We start from the raw sequence: 12,461 nt of genomic DNA, 5'->3' as shown, positions 1-12,461 counted from the left end.
GCAGAACATTCAGGCTGTCTATGCAGCAGAAGACTAAAAAATAAACTTGTTTTTTTTTCTTTTTAGCAGTTTTCTAATAGAAACAGAATATACCACATTCAATAAAAATTAAAACCACCTTTAATTTAGTCTTTGTTACACAAATCGTTATTTTAATTTTAGTTTTATATAATATTCTCCAGGCTTTATAAAGGTTTTGTAATGCTTTGGAATTTGACTCTGTTTATTTTCTGTTCAAGATGTGACCTAATTTAGATTGATTTTTATTGTGCTAATTTAACAAATGTACCCTCTAGTCTATTTCCACAAAAAAAAAAAAAAAAGCTCTGAGGCTAAATCAAACCGATGTCCTGTTTTAACAGCAGATAGATTTGGAGATAACACAATATAAAAGTTTTTTAGTTTTGTTTCTTTAAATCATCAAAAGCAAACCATGCTTATATGTTCCTGTTTAAGGGCTGGACTCAATCTGAGGACTAAAAAACTCCAAAAAGCTTAGAAAACTATCAATTCAAACATCTTAGATGTTTCAATTGAAGTTTACTTGAAAATATTTTTTTTATTCTTGACCACATAATCTTGAATAAATGTTTTCAATTTCAAAAAGAGTTTTTACTATTCTTATAGGACTTTGAAGCCAAATATAAAAACTGCTTTCCTCTCAATATTTGATTACTTGTCTTTATTTGAAAGTTGTTGTTATAGTAGGTTTGTAAAATATTTATATATATATTTTTTTATTATTATTTTTTATTTTTTTTTAGGAAGCAAATTAATTGTAAATAAAATCAACTTTGCCAAATATCTTCTTATTGTGCAATGAAAATTCTATTGTTTTCTTCAGAAAAATTTGAAAAAGACCCACAGCAGAATATTTTCTAACCAAAAATAAACAAATACAGCAAAACAACAATATATTAGATCATCTATAAGCAGAATAAAAACAGAAACGTCAACTTTTTAAATTGTTTGTATACTTGGAAAAAAATAAAAAAAATGAAATTAGAAAAAAACAAATTTTTACTTTTTTTTCTATTTTTCCCCTAGATATGAACAGTTTGTACTTGAATGTTGACTTTTTGTGTGGATTTCTTTGTTTGATCATCATTTTGATTGATCTTTTTTTTTTTTTTAGATTCCTAGGCTTTTCCTTAACGATGTCCACACGTGTGCTCAGAGGGGGGAAGGAGGAAGTTAGTTTCTCGTTAGATTGTAAAACTTGTTAATGCACAGCTCCCTGCTCCCTCCCTCCCTCCCTCCCCTCTCCTAGGAGCCGTGCAGAGCTGCGGGGCTGGGACATTCCTGCTTTTAACGAGCACCCCGGCCACTGCCATGATTTGCTGAGCAACTCGACACTGACTGCCTTCAAAGATGCGTGTGTGGAAGAGGCAGTAGAGCAGTAGAGCTGGAGGAGGCGCAGTAACGGGACAGAAACAACCGGGATCGGACTCAAACTTGAGTCCAGACAGAAAGGGAAGTTGGCGCACCTTGGCCCCCTGAAAGCCTGCGCTCAAGACCTAAAACTTTCCACCTCCGAGGGTCTTCATGTTCCTGCCGTCATTTCGCACTTTGAGCCCGTTTCTAATGGAGGGCCCCGCACTGATCTGGGATCAGAATAATGCTTTTTGCTGCTGCTGAGGGACCCGAAGCGTCGCAGCTTTCGCCCTCCTGGCAGAGAGGTAAGGGAGGCGGAGAGGAGCCGGAGGAAAGGCTCGGTGTGCTCACCGGGGCCAGCTGAGTGTGAGTGGGAATAACAAAAGAAAGGTGACGCTAAAAGGAGCAGTGATTGCGCTGTTTGGTTAACTCTGGTGCGCGGGGGCGCTCCTCCTTGGTGCGCGCTATAGACTCTACCTCTGAATGCATGCTTTATGCTCTGAGCTGATACTGCCTTTTATTTGCCTAATGGAAAGGTGTGCAAGAAGTTTGAAGAAATTACAACCCTACATTGTAAACATAAAAAAAACCCAATGTTGATTGGTTTTTCTAACTAATCACACACATCTTAAAAAAGTTTGGATCAGAAATACGCACCGATCATACCTTGATAAACACAATTTTAATGGAATTCATGAAAGATTTATAATCTCCAACATGTATGGATGTAGTTTTCCACAAAGACATAAGCTGGATGAAAACACATGTTAAATATAGCTGTAGTTTGAATTATTTATATAAATTTGTATGGGATAGTGCAACTAACATGATGATGGCGTTAGTTAGGATAGAGTGATTAGATTTAATTGTCAATTACTGAGGCTCTCTCCTGAGGTAGTCTGCTTGCAATTTACTGTTTTTGATCACTTTCTAAGAAGACTGTTTAGTGTTCCCCCATGACCCACTCTAAATTTAGAGATTTTTTTTTAAACCAGCTAAATATTTCTAAACAGATTTTCTTTAATTTGCACCAAAATAAGTGTGTAGCCAGCTGACTGACAGTGCACAGCAACAACTGCAGAAGGGTGGAGTATTTTTCTACACTCCTTATAGACAGGAGGATTCCTCACCATCTCTGGCATCTCAGTATGGCAACTTGAAGCGATATAAGGAAAAAGTTAAACCCCTTTAAAACTGTCTTTTAAAACCTTTTAATTTAATGTAGGTATCCGCCTGATACTGGAATTGCCTTATAGAAGGTATGATGGCTAATGATTTTGTTTTGCTTAGATAAATTCAGAAAAGTTTCAATTGGACTATCTGTGGGTAGTTCCAGGAGAAAGTGCAGAGCTGCTGTCCCTGGGATCACTGGAGCAAAAACAAAGGCTTAAATATTTGTTCGGTAAACAAGTCCTTGTAGTCCTGGAGATTCACCCAACACCCCAATTAAAAAACAGATCCCTGCAGGCTGGCTTACTTTCTGGTAAGATGAAAGGGTACTGTTTAAAAAAGACAAATATGCTCTCCCTGAACACATTAGTGTTACCTTTCACATGGGTTACATTCGAATAGAAACCTGTCGGCATAAACTACCAATCATGCAGCGAGCATTGTTTTTATTTTGAATGCAGAGACAGAAATCTTTTATATTGTTTCAGGTCAATATGTTGTATCATATAAGGCGGTTTGACAGGTGCAGAATCCAAGTAAAGTGGTATTCAGCTGTTTGGAAGGTGTTATTTGCTGAGCAGGAATGTATACTTGAGGAAATTGGAGGAAAACAAAGCAGAAAAAAAAATAAAAACTGACTTAAATCTTAAAATTTTACACTGAGAAAAAGATTTGGATATTTTAGCTTGGTCCAGATGTAAATCCCCTGATTTAAATGAAAGATTAATTAAAATTTCTAGAGGACTTCCAGGATTCCAAGTTTAAAAGTAAGGCTTTTAAAGCCCTTCATTCACTTCCACTGTCTCCTGTTCCCACTTATTACCCTACACATTGATTTTGTTCCCATACTGCTGTTGTTTGGGAGAATTTCCCTGCAGGATAGACACTTCAAGAAGTGATCAGTGGTGAACAAAGTCTGGAACCCCTCTCTCTCTCCTGGACATGCAGTCAGTGGGACGCACATGGCTGCTCTCAGATAAAAACCCTCCCAAAGTTCAAACACTGGCACATGCATTGTTATCGTCGGGTGGGTGACAAGAAGACACTTCCGACGGTTTTCAGATCCTTTCATTGCCTCCTAATGTTGCCTTTGACCAACGCTGAGGTGCTGGTTCTTTGGGCTCACGTTCTAGTTCTTCTGTTTTTGCTGCAGTTTGTTTTTCAGTCCCTCAAGTTCAGCCTGAAGTTGATTGACTTGATTATTTTGTTAAATTATTTATCTTTTTTTTGCATCAGTTTCTTTCTGTTGTTGTTGAGAGAAAAAAAAAAAAATATATTTTTTTTATGAGAGCTTGTCAACAAATTATGATAGTTTTTATATATAACCTCCACAGCTATACTTTTAAGTGCTGTGTTTCATTGCTTTTTAAGGTTAAAACTTTAAAAAAGCTTAGCGACATTACATTTAATCATAACATGAATGTATCAAAAAGCACAAATTCTTCAATTTATCATAACAGTAGCTGCCTTATTTAAAAACCAGCAGTCCAGCCACTAGAGTATTTTTCTTTTTTAGCATAAGTGACCACATTGTTTCCTCTGTAGTGTGTCTGTTTTGGTGATTCTGAGTGAATGAGCTGTCAGAAAAAAGTTTTTAAGCGTGCAATTTCTTTTTTTTTTTTTTTTTTTTTTCGGGGAAATTAATAAACCATTAGTGGCCCCGGCCCTTATCAGACCGACCCACACAAAGAACAACCGCGCCATTAAGAGGGCTTGAATAATCTTTGAGCTATTAGGGCGCTTGTTAATGATAAACATATGTTGCTGTAGGAAAACTATGTTAAGTGGGCAATTTAAATGTAAGCATGTGTAATGATAGCAGCCGCTGCTCTCATAATGGCTCTCTTGATTTTTCCTTTTTTTNACGTTGTTTTCACACAGCCACATGCACACCAGCAACGACAAATGATGGCTGAACACTAACAGCTGAGTGTGGCTTTCATTAAAAGTAAAAAAAAAAAAAAACAGAAAGTGAGCTCATGTGTGAGTTATAATGTAGTTCTGGCTTCAAAATGAGATCACCTTTTAGGTTGGCATATTTCATTTAGTTTGATGATTGAAAGCCAAATTTTATTTTCTTAGAAATTGTAAGATATAAATTTTTCAAAGTAAAAAACTTGCTTTCTTTCCTTTGATGGATCAGTTAGACCTGGTTAAGGTGAAAAAAGGTGCGTCTATAAGCCAGCAAGTAGATCCATGCTCTGTGGATATATCAATAAGACCTCAGGCTTATGGGACCAGATAAGACAATATTCATGTTTGGAAATTTCACGATGTTTTGGTTTTATTAATGGAGCACTTCACATAACCTATTGTTTTTATACATTTTCGCACAGGTTTTTAAATTCTATATGCTAGATTTCCTTTTTTTTTAATTCTCCTTTTTCTGTTTTTCCAAATGAGGATGTAATTAATCTGAAACTATTATAAAGTTATTTAAGCTTTTGATGAAGGCACCATGAAATGCAAACCAGGTTAAATTAAAGCTATAGAATAACCTTTTATTTTTAAACTACTAAGAATGTGCGCTGTGAATCTGAATCTCACAAGAACTATTTGAATTTGATTTTTTTTTAAGCATCTTAAATAGTGCTGCTCAAAAATTTTTTAAATTGTAAGGGTATTTTTCTAATATTTATGCAACACAGTCTCACCTATAATGCCAACAAAAAGTCTTTATAAGCCAACTCTGTCAAAACAATGTGGTTCCACCTTTCTTAGTCTAAGGAGAGATATAAAAAAAAATGATGGGCTAACTCGCCAATAAAAGGATAATTTAATTGAAGTTTGTATTCAACTTTGAGTATTTTAAATTTCAAACTTCAGTTGATTAGTTCTGTTGATTAAATCTAAACTAATGAGAAACTTTAAACATGATCAAGAATTTGCTTCATAAATACTAACAGCTAATTTCTGTATATAATATATATATGTTTTGTCTTTTAAAGTGTATTTAGCAAACATTTTCTTTCTAAATAGTACTAGGTATACTGAACTGTACAGAAATGCTGTTACAGCAGTCTTATTATTTAATTCAAATACACCTCAATGACCCTGATAGGAGTTTAGATAAAATAAATAAATATATATATATTCTCACATGGACCATAAACTTTTTTGTTTTTCACACCTGTTGTCTGATATTTTGCTAGATAGATAATTAGAAATATTCTAGGGGCTCTTATCAATGTTTAAGCAACAGATTTTTGCCTGCCAGCCTGACAAACAGTCTCCTTTAGCTGACTCTGTCAGTGTAACATTCAAGAACTACCTCCCCTTTCATTTCAGAATTATGAGTCCCAAACGTAGATACAGAGCATCAATCTTTATACACACACCTTCATATTTGGAGCTTAAAATAATATCTGGAGTTATTTACATTGGCTTTTTGAGACAGACACCACTTTATCAAATGTTGTGGCTTTTTAAAATATTGTAAGATCTTGTAATACTCCTGCTGAGCACACTAAGCTCTTTATTGCTTTAATCTCTTCTGTTGTGTTTCTGTGGTGAATGAATGGATAAATACTTAGTTAAGGTGGAAAACAATTAGTCTGACCTTCATGTTTTAAGCCAAAGGCAAACCTGAATAATCATATACAGTTTTGCCTGTATATTCTGGTGCATTTTTGGAATTAGGTTTTACCTAATCATTCTATTATTGCTTCATAACCTCAATATTGGGCATGGCTGCCATGTTTGTTGCATGTCTCCCCCTTTCTTCATCTTTTTCCTGTCTGATCACTTTCAAAATAAAGGCCACCCATGTTATAAAGCTAACAGATGAACAGGACCAATATTTTTGGCTCCTTTATTTTTCTTCGTAGACATGCACCGATCATCTGGCTTTTCTTGGCTAATACCATTGTCAGTTTTTCTTCAAGATATGACCTATTAATTCAGTGCCTGATTCAGATTTTTTGCTTTTCATTCAAAGAGCTAAAGGACATACAAAAGAAAGAATGGGCTGCAGTGATATAACCTGCAATGGAAAATTAATATTTGGAAATCCATGTCATTTAGTGCAGGCATCCCCAAACTCGGTTCTCAAGGCCCCCTGTCCTGCAGGTTTTAGAGGTTTTCTTGCTCCAGCACAGCTGATTTTAATTGAAAGCTGATTAACAGGCTTTTAGTCTACTGCAATCATTATAACCAGCTGTGCTGAAGCAGAGAAACCTCTAAAACCTGCAGGACAGGGGGCCTTGAGGACCGAGTTTGGGGATGCCTGATTTAGTGCATCAAAGTATATGTCTTGAACACATTTTTATTACATTTCAAAAAACTTGCCTGATCGTGCATTCGGTTGGTTTATGGACTTACATTGGTAAAAGTTCTCAATTTTGATTTACTAGATTAATACAAAGAAATAAAAAAATAGATCTGTTTTTGGGGTGACTCCTGCAGATGTAGAAAATAATTGTGTCAGAAGCCTCGTCAGATTACTGTATTTCTAGTTGATCATCATCTTTACAGCATTTTGACTGCCAGAGTAAAGCCACCATTTTCCCCGGACCTCGCAGATAGCAACTGTTTTCAGCTTAAGTACAACAAAGAAGAATTTAGAGGCTTGTTTTATGGTTGACGTTTGACCTTTCAGGCAGCCGTTCCCAAACTAAAATCCTGGCTTGTTTTGAACTCCTGACACCTCTCATTGCTTGGAGATTGAGTCATGCTGCAGCAGTTTCTAATGCTGGCTTTCATTTTGCAAGCTTCAGCTCCTATTTGTCAGTGATACATGTGAACCTGAGGGTTTTAGATGGACATAGGAGCTTTGGGCAGCGGGCCAGAGACTTGGTTGGTGCTGATTGACAGTGCCCAGCAGCCATGAACATGGGGTTGCTCACAATGATGCTTGTTGAGAGCGCCCTGCAGACTTTACTTTCCCCCTTTAGTTTCTTCTGTGAAAACATTCTTACACAAACTGTGATGCTTAAGTTAGAAGCAGCCATGAGGATGAATGCAGTAGCTAAAAGCCTCGCTTCTGTTTATGTGATTCTGTCATTAGTAGCAGTTCTTATCAGCTCTGAGCTGGCAGTGTAATTATTTAAACTACGAAACACACATTCCTCTCAGAGGGACCCCCTCCCAACCCCCCTAATCCATATCTGTAAAGTGATCCAAACAGCTTGGTCCTCGGTCTACTGGACGTTACTCCGTCAGGTTTTCAGCCCAGCCGTGTCCGACCTTCTGAAACATCAGAGGTGAGCAGAGCACGCGTGCGTCCACCGGCCTTTAGCCGACGGTTGGATCAGCTTTCTGAATTTTTGGCGTCGTGAAGGACGTGAAACCGGATAATGACTTTCGAGAGATTGGAGAAATGAAATGAGAAACATCGGGCCATAATTGTTAAGACAAACAAACAGTTTTTGGAGCAGCAGAAACAGATGTGGAAGGCAGCCACTGAACGCCAGCGAAGGCAAACTGTTCTGCTTCTCCTCTGAAAGATGGGTTGGTTTCTGTTAAGAAAATAAGAACACAGGCTCCAGCTAAATGTATACGTGTCTATGTTCTCCAGTATGATAAGGGAATGTAAACCAATACCACACACATTGCTGCTGTGAGAAGGAATAAACCATCTAGACAGCGTCCAATGGCATTTATGCATCAAGAACAGTTTATTTGACAGGAGGGGGGGGGTTATTGTAAGAAAATATTACAATCGTGGTAAAAGAAAAAAAGTATTCCCTTCTCAAATATGAGTTGTATGTGTCTGGACAGGATAAAATTTCTTTTTAAAAGTTATTTAATCTAATCCAAACTGTAGAAAAAATACTACATTCTTTTCTGTCAGTATTTATAAAACGACGATAAAGCCAAGATAGTAAAGACTGGACTAAGAAATAATCACACCCCTGCTGCTTCCGTACGGTTGGAACTTGAATGGTTCCACCATGATGTGGAAGACACTACATGAAACCAGTAGTTTTGACTTTTTTGCTGCTCTGGAAAATCCAGGAGTTTCTAAGCACCATTTCCAGGGAGAAATACACCATCAGTGACCACCGAGAAACGACTTTTGTTTGCCTTCCATCTGGAAAGGGTTAAATGTTCTTATAAACTGTGTTGATACAATGATTTTAGTGATAAAGATTTGTGCAGAGCTGCATCGATATGAACCACAAGAAACGTCTTATCTTTAGACTGATGAGAACAAATTCAAGACGTTTGGCCTAGATGCTCAAACATCTCACATCTCAGCTGTCAAAGCACAGTGGTGGATGTGTAGTGATGTGGGCTTACTTTGCAGCTACCAGCATGAACTCCTCAGTGGAGATATTCTTCAAAAAAGAGGAATTGAGGTTTTGAAATAATTGATATGCTGTACTGGAACGTGAAGAACTAAGCACAAATCAATGTTAGTAGTGTCTGCCCAATAATGTGAGAGACTAAAAAAGTTGAATATTAAAAACTTCAGCTTCTTGGTGCTGGTTCTATAACTCAATCAGTCAATGATTGTAAATTGATGTTCCATATGCAGAGATTCCATATTTGTGTAATAGTCAAAAGTGTGGAATTGGTTATTTGTTTTTAACTCTTGGGGTGAGAATAATTTAAACTTGGAACGTCTCCTGATATACAAAGATGTTTACAACCATTAGTGGATGTAAATTCTCTCGCCTCCACACCGTGTAGGTCAGATCTTATGCTGAATGTTGTGATCCTGTCAGAATCAACTTAAAAATGTCAAACAGGAGACTTATGACAGCCATTGTTAGGCAGCTTCTTCTCGTGTCATTTTCTTAATAAATCCTCCCTACCAGGAAGGAGAACCCCTGACTCTGAACTTGCAATCCAAAGTTTTGCTGACAAAGATGTCAAGAGCTTTTTTTTGTGCATTCTTTGTCCTCTTCCTGTTTGCAGGATTCATTTCTGTTTCCTTTCCTGTAAGTGACCTCGCTCAGTCAGCCAGCCTCAGTCCATCACCTCAGTGCGAGGCCCCCAGGAGTCCGCCCTCCTTCTGGAAAGCCGTGAACGACCGCAGCTTTCAACTCCCAAAACGCTCAACCAATGAGTCCCGTCTGACGTGGGTTTTCTGCAGGGACAGGAATGCCTGCACTGTTTTAGAAGCCGACGCACAGATCAGGGAGACTATATTAAGGCAAAAGTAGTGGCTGGCACTCCCCTTTCAGCTGACAAACAGGCTTCTTGTTTGAAGGGCTGTTTTTCTCCCAGATCAGAGCGCAAAGCAACGTGGAGACTGCTGCTGTTGCCTGCCTCTGGGCCTGTGGTTGCGGGTGCCATTTTGGTCCTTCCCTCCACCAACATGTGGCTCTTCAGGGAGCAGCAGAAACCCCTATTTATAAAAGATATTTAAAGTGAGCTGAAAAAAACTAATTCAAACTGGCTCACAGTGTTCTGGGAGTTAAAGATGGGACCAGATTCTCCTGCTCTGTGGAACAAACTGATCGACATCTCTCACAGGTGCTTTCACCCAGTAGCAAGCAAAGATGGACCTCAACAAATATGAAGCATCTTAGTTTTTTTGCTTTAACATTTTTCTTTTTATGTGTTTGCGTTGTCCCAGAAAGTTCCTCTTACATGTGTAGCCTGCAGCAAAAGCGTTTAAAGGAGTTTCATCTTTATTTTAAGGGCCAGATGTGTGGATTTATCGCCCCGTGAGTTTGTTTTGCAATCGCCGCACAACAAGCGAGATGTGCTACAAATAGAGAGGGATAAACATTTAGACAGCCTAAATAAATCGTTGACACTCTCTGTTTAGGAGTGAGTATTTATCTTGAGGTCCTCAGGCTTGTAAGACAGCTGGTTTGTTTGCAATAGATTTGTGGATTTGGTGAAGAAGACTAATTATATTTTAACCTTTTTCTTGCATGTTTGTTTTGGTTGAGCAATCTACTTGCGGGGGTTCACGTTTTTGCAGGCGAGACGTTCTGTCACATAAATCCTCCCCTCCATGGATCTACGGCTATTGCTTTATCATGCTTTCAGAATCCATTCATCACAGAGGAATGAAAAGTTCTTTTCTTTCTCACGCCTCTCAGGCAACAAACAAAAAGGCAAAGTAACTCCAAAGAGTTTTATCCCTGCATTAATTTGAAACTCTCAGCTCTATTTAGACATTTTAATTTTATGTTGTACATATTTAAAAATGCTTTATTAACAGTAGAAAAAAAAAGAAAGAGAAATACTAAGATTTCTAGGTACCACTTGACTAGCAGACCTTTAAAAAAAAAGCAGTACAGTAGGATGTTGGTTTTTACATTTTATTTTGTTTTCTGTTGGTTGCTTTTTTTTTTTTACTTGTCTACTTGGAAGTCAAAATTTGTTCCACCATAATGAAAAACCATCATGTTGCCCACTACAGTGGCTAAAAAGTACAGCTTTTTTAATGTCAGCTATTGTGTCATACGGAGCTGTAGCCATTGAGCCAATTTTGACAGCAGACAAAGGTAACTCAAGTAAATAGTAAATGCAACATTTCAAATGTTTGTTGATTGTTAACAGAATAAAACTATCAGGAACCAGCTCGGATATAATGGGAATTGTGTGAGGAACTGTTTCCAAAACCCAATTAATGGTTATATCCAAGTGGTACTTAATGTGGAACTAGTTCAAGAAATTGAACCCTAACCCAGTGAGCTTCAACCCTGCCCACCTGTAATTGTTTAAGTGGATATGAAGGCCTTAGATTTCGTATTTGTAGTTGCTTCCTGTCTGTAGGAAGACACTTTGGCTACGTCCACACTGCAGGCCTCAATGCCGTTTTTTTTGCGTTGCCGTTCACATTTCCGAATATATGCGACTTGTGATCTCCAGTGTGAACTGCAGTCATACAACGTAAGTTTCCTGCATGTGCAGTAGAGGACGCAATGACATCACAGGCCAGCGTGTTCTGTTTTTACGGAATTAAACATAGATGGTAGTGCCAGAGCGCATCTAGCGATCTTTCCCAACCATACAAACACAATCTTTTCAAGATGGTTAAACATAAAAAACTACTCTCCGCATCATCATCTGCCATTGTTGTTGTTTTTTTTGCCACTTCTTCATAGCAAGACCCAGAATAGTGACCTATGTTGGTTACCAATGGCCTTCAGGTCGGATGAATGCGACCTGGCCGTTCAGACACAGGTTCCATTGAAAATATCAGATTCGTATCGGATTCAGGACCACATAGCCAAGCGGCCTGGGTCGGGTTGGAAAAAATCTGATCTGTCACTTCAGGTTGCGGTGTGAAGGTAGCCTTTGAGTGTTGCTGTGTAACTAGTGCAGTCAATGTTTGGGGCCAGACCGACAGGATGGAGTCTTAATTGGCAAATAGTTGGTGTGTAACAACAGCTACAATAGGTTAGTATTGATACGTGAGTGTAGATGATCCAGCATCATGGTGAATTAAGGGTTAGTGAAGACCACCAAAGTGGGTTAGCATTAAAACGGCATCATCTCCGCTCAACTACTTGAACTGGTTCCGCTGTGAGCAACGTCTCCTTATATCCCACTTGGTGACAAGTGCTGTCAAGGTTTTAAAATTAATCTTTTGCTTCAATATGAGTGAATTTTGGCTTACTTGTTTAAATTCTGACAGCATCACATTTGGATTTGTTAAACACCGGGATCTTTCTAGTTTTGGATTTTTTTGTCCTTTTTTTTTTGTCAACAAATCCAACATGGACTTCTGCGTGAGCTTATATACCCTGAGCCCTTATATACCCTGAGCCCTTATATACCCTGAACTCACGCTCACAAAATGATGATCAGATATTTATCTGTATAGCAGATTGCATGGCCCCGTCCTTTATGGATGTAAAGTAGGAGCAAAGTAGCCCTAGTTTTTCACATTAACACCACTGTGTTTGGGTTTCTGTAATTGGCCCTGTCACTGAGATTATCTTTATTTCAAGCCTGATATAATGGGAATCACAACAGAGTTTTTCACTTCTGCCTCATAGGTTCACAGA

General features: G+C 38.0%; 1 protein-coding gene across 5 annotated transcripts in view; it reads left to right on the top strand.

Annotated features, from left to right (window-relative positions):
• The first annotated feature begins 1,309 nt into the window (after window positions 1-1,309).
• Window positions 1,310-12,461, top strand: part of cdon (cell adhesion associated, oncogene regulated) — a 50,989-nt gene continuing 39,837 nt past the window's right edge. For 3 of the 5 annotated variants that reach the window (XM_015384193.1, XM_015384189.1, XM_015384190.1), the window contains exon 1: window positions 1,311-1,679. The gene's annotated coding sequence lies outside the window, so the exon portion shown is untranslated. Of the gene's footprint in view, window positions 1,680-12,461 lie in introns of all 5 variants that reach the window. The other 2 variants (XM_015384191.1, XM_015384192.1) reach the window with 2 other exon arrangements.

This window comes from Cyprinodon variegatus, unplaced genomic scaffold (genome assembly GCF_000732505.1).
Source record: "Cyprinodon variegatus isolate N-32 unplaced genomic scaffold, C_variegatus-1.0 Scaffold306, whole genome shotgun sequence".
Classification (NCBI taxonomy): Eukaryota; Metazoa; Chordata; class Actinopteri; order Cyprinodontiformes; family Cyprinodontidae; genus Cyprinodon; species Cyprinodon variegatus.
Note: the sequence above shows the minus strand (reverse complement) of the source record. Positions and strands in the feature narration are given on the sequence as shown.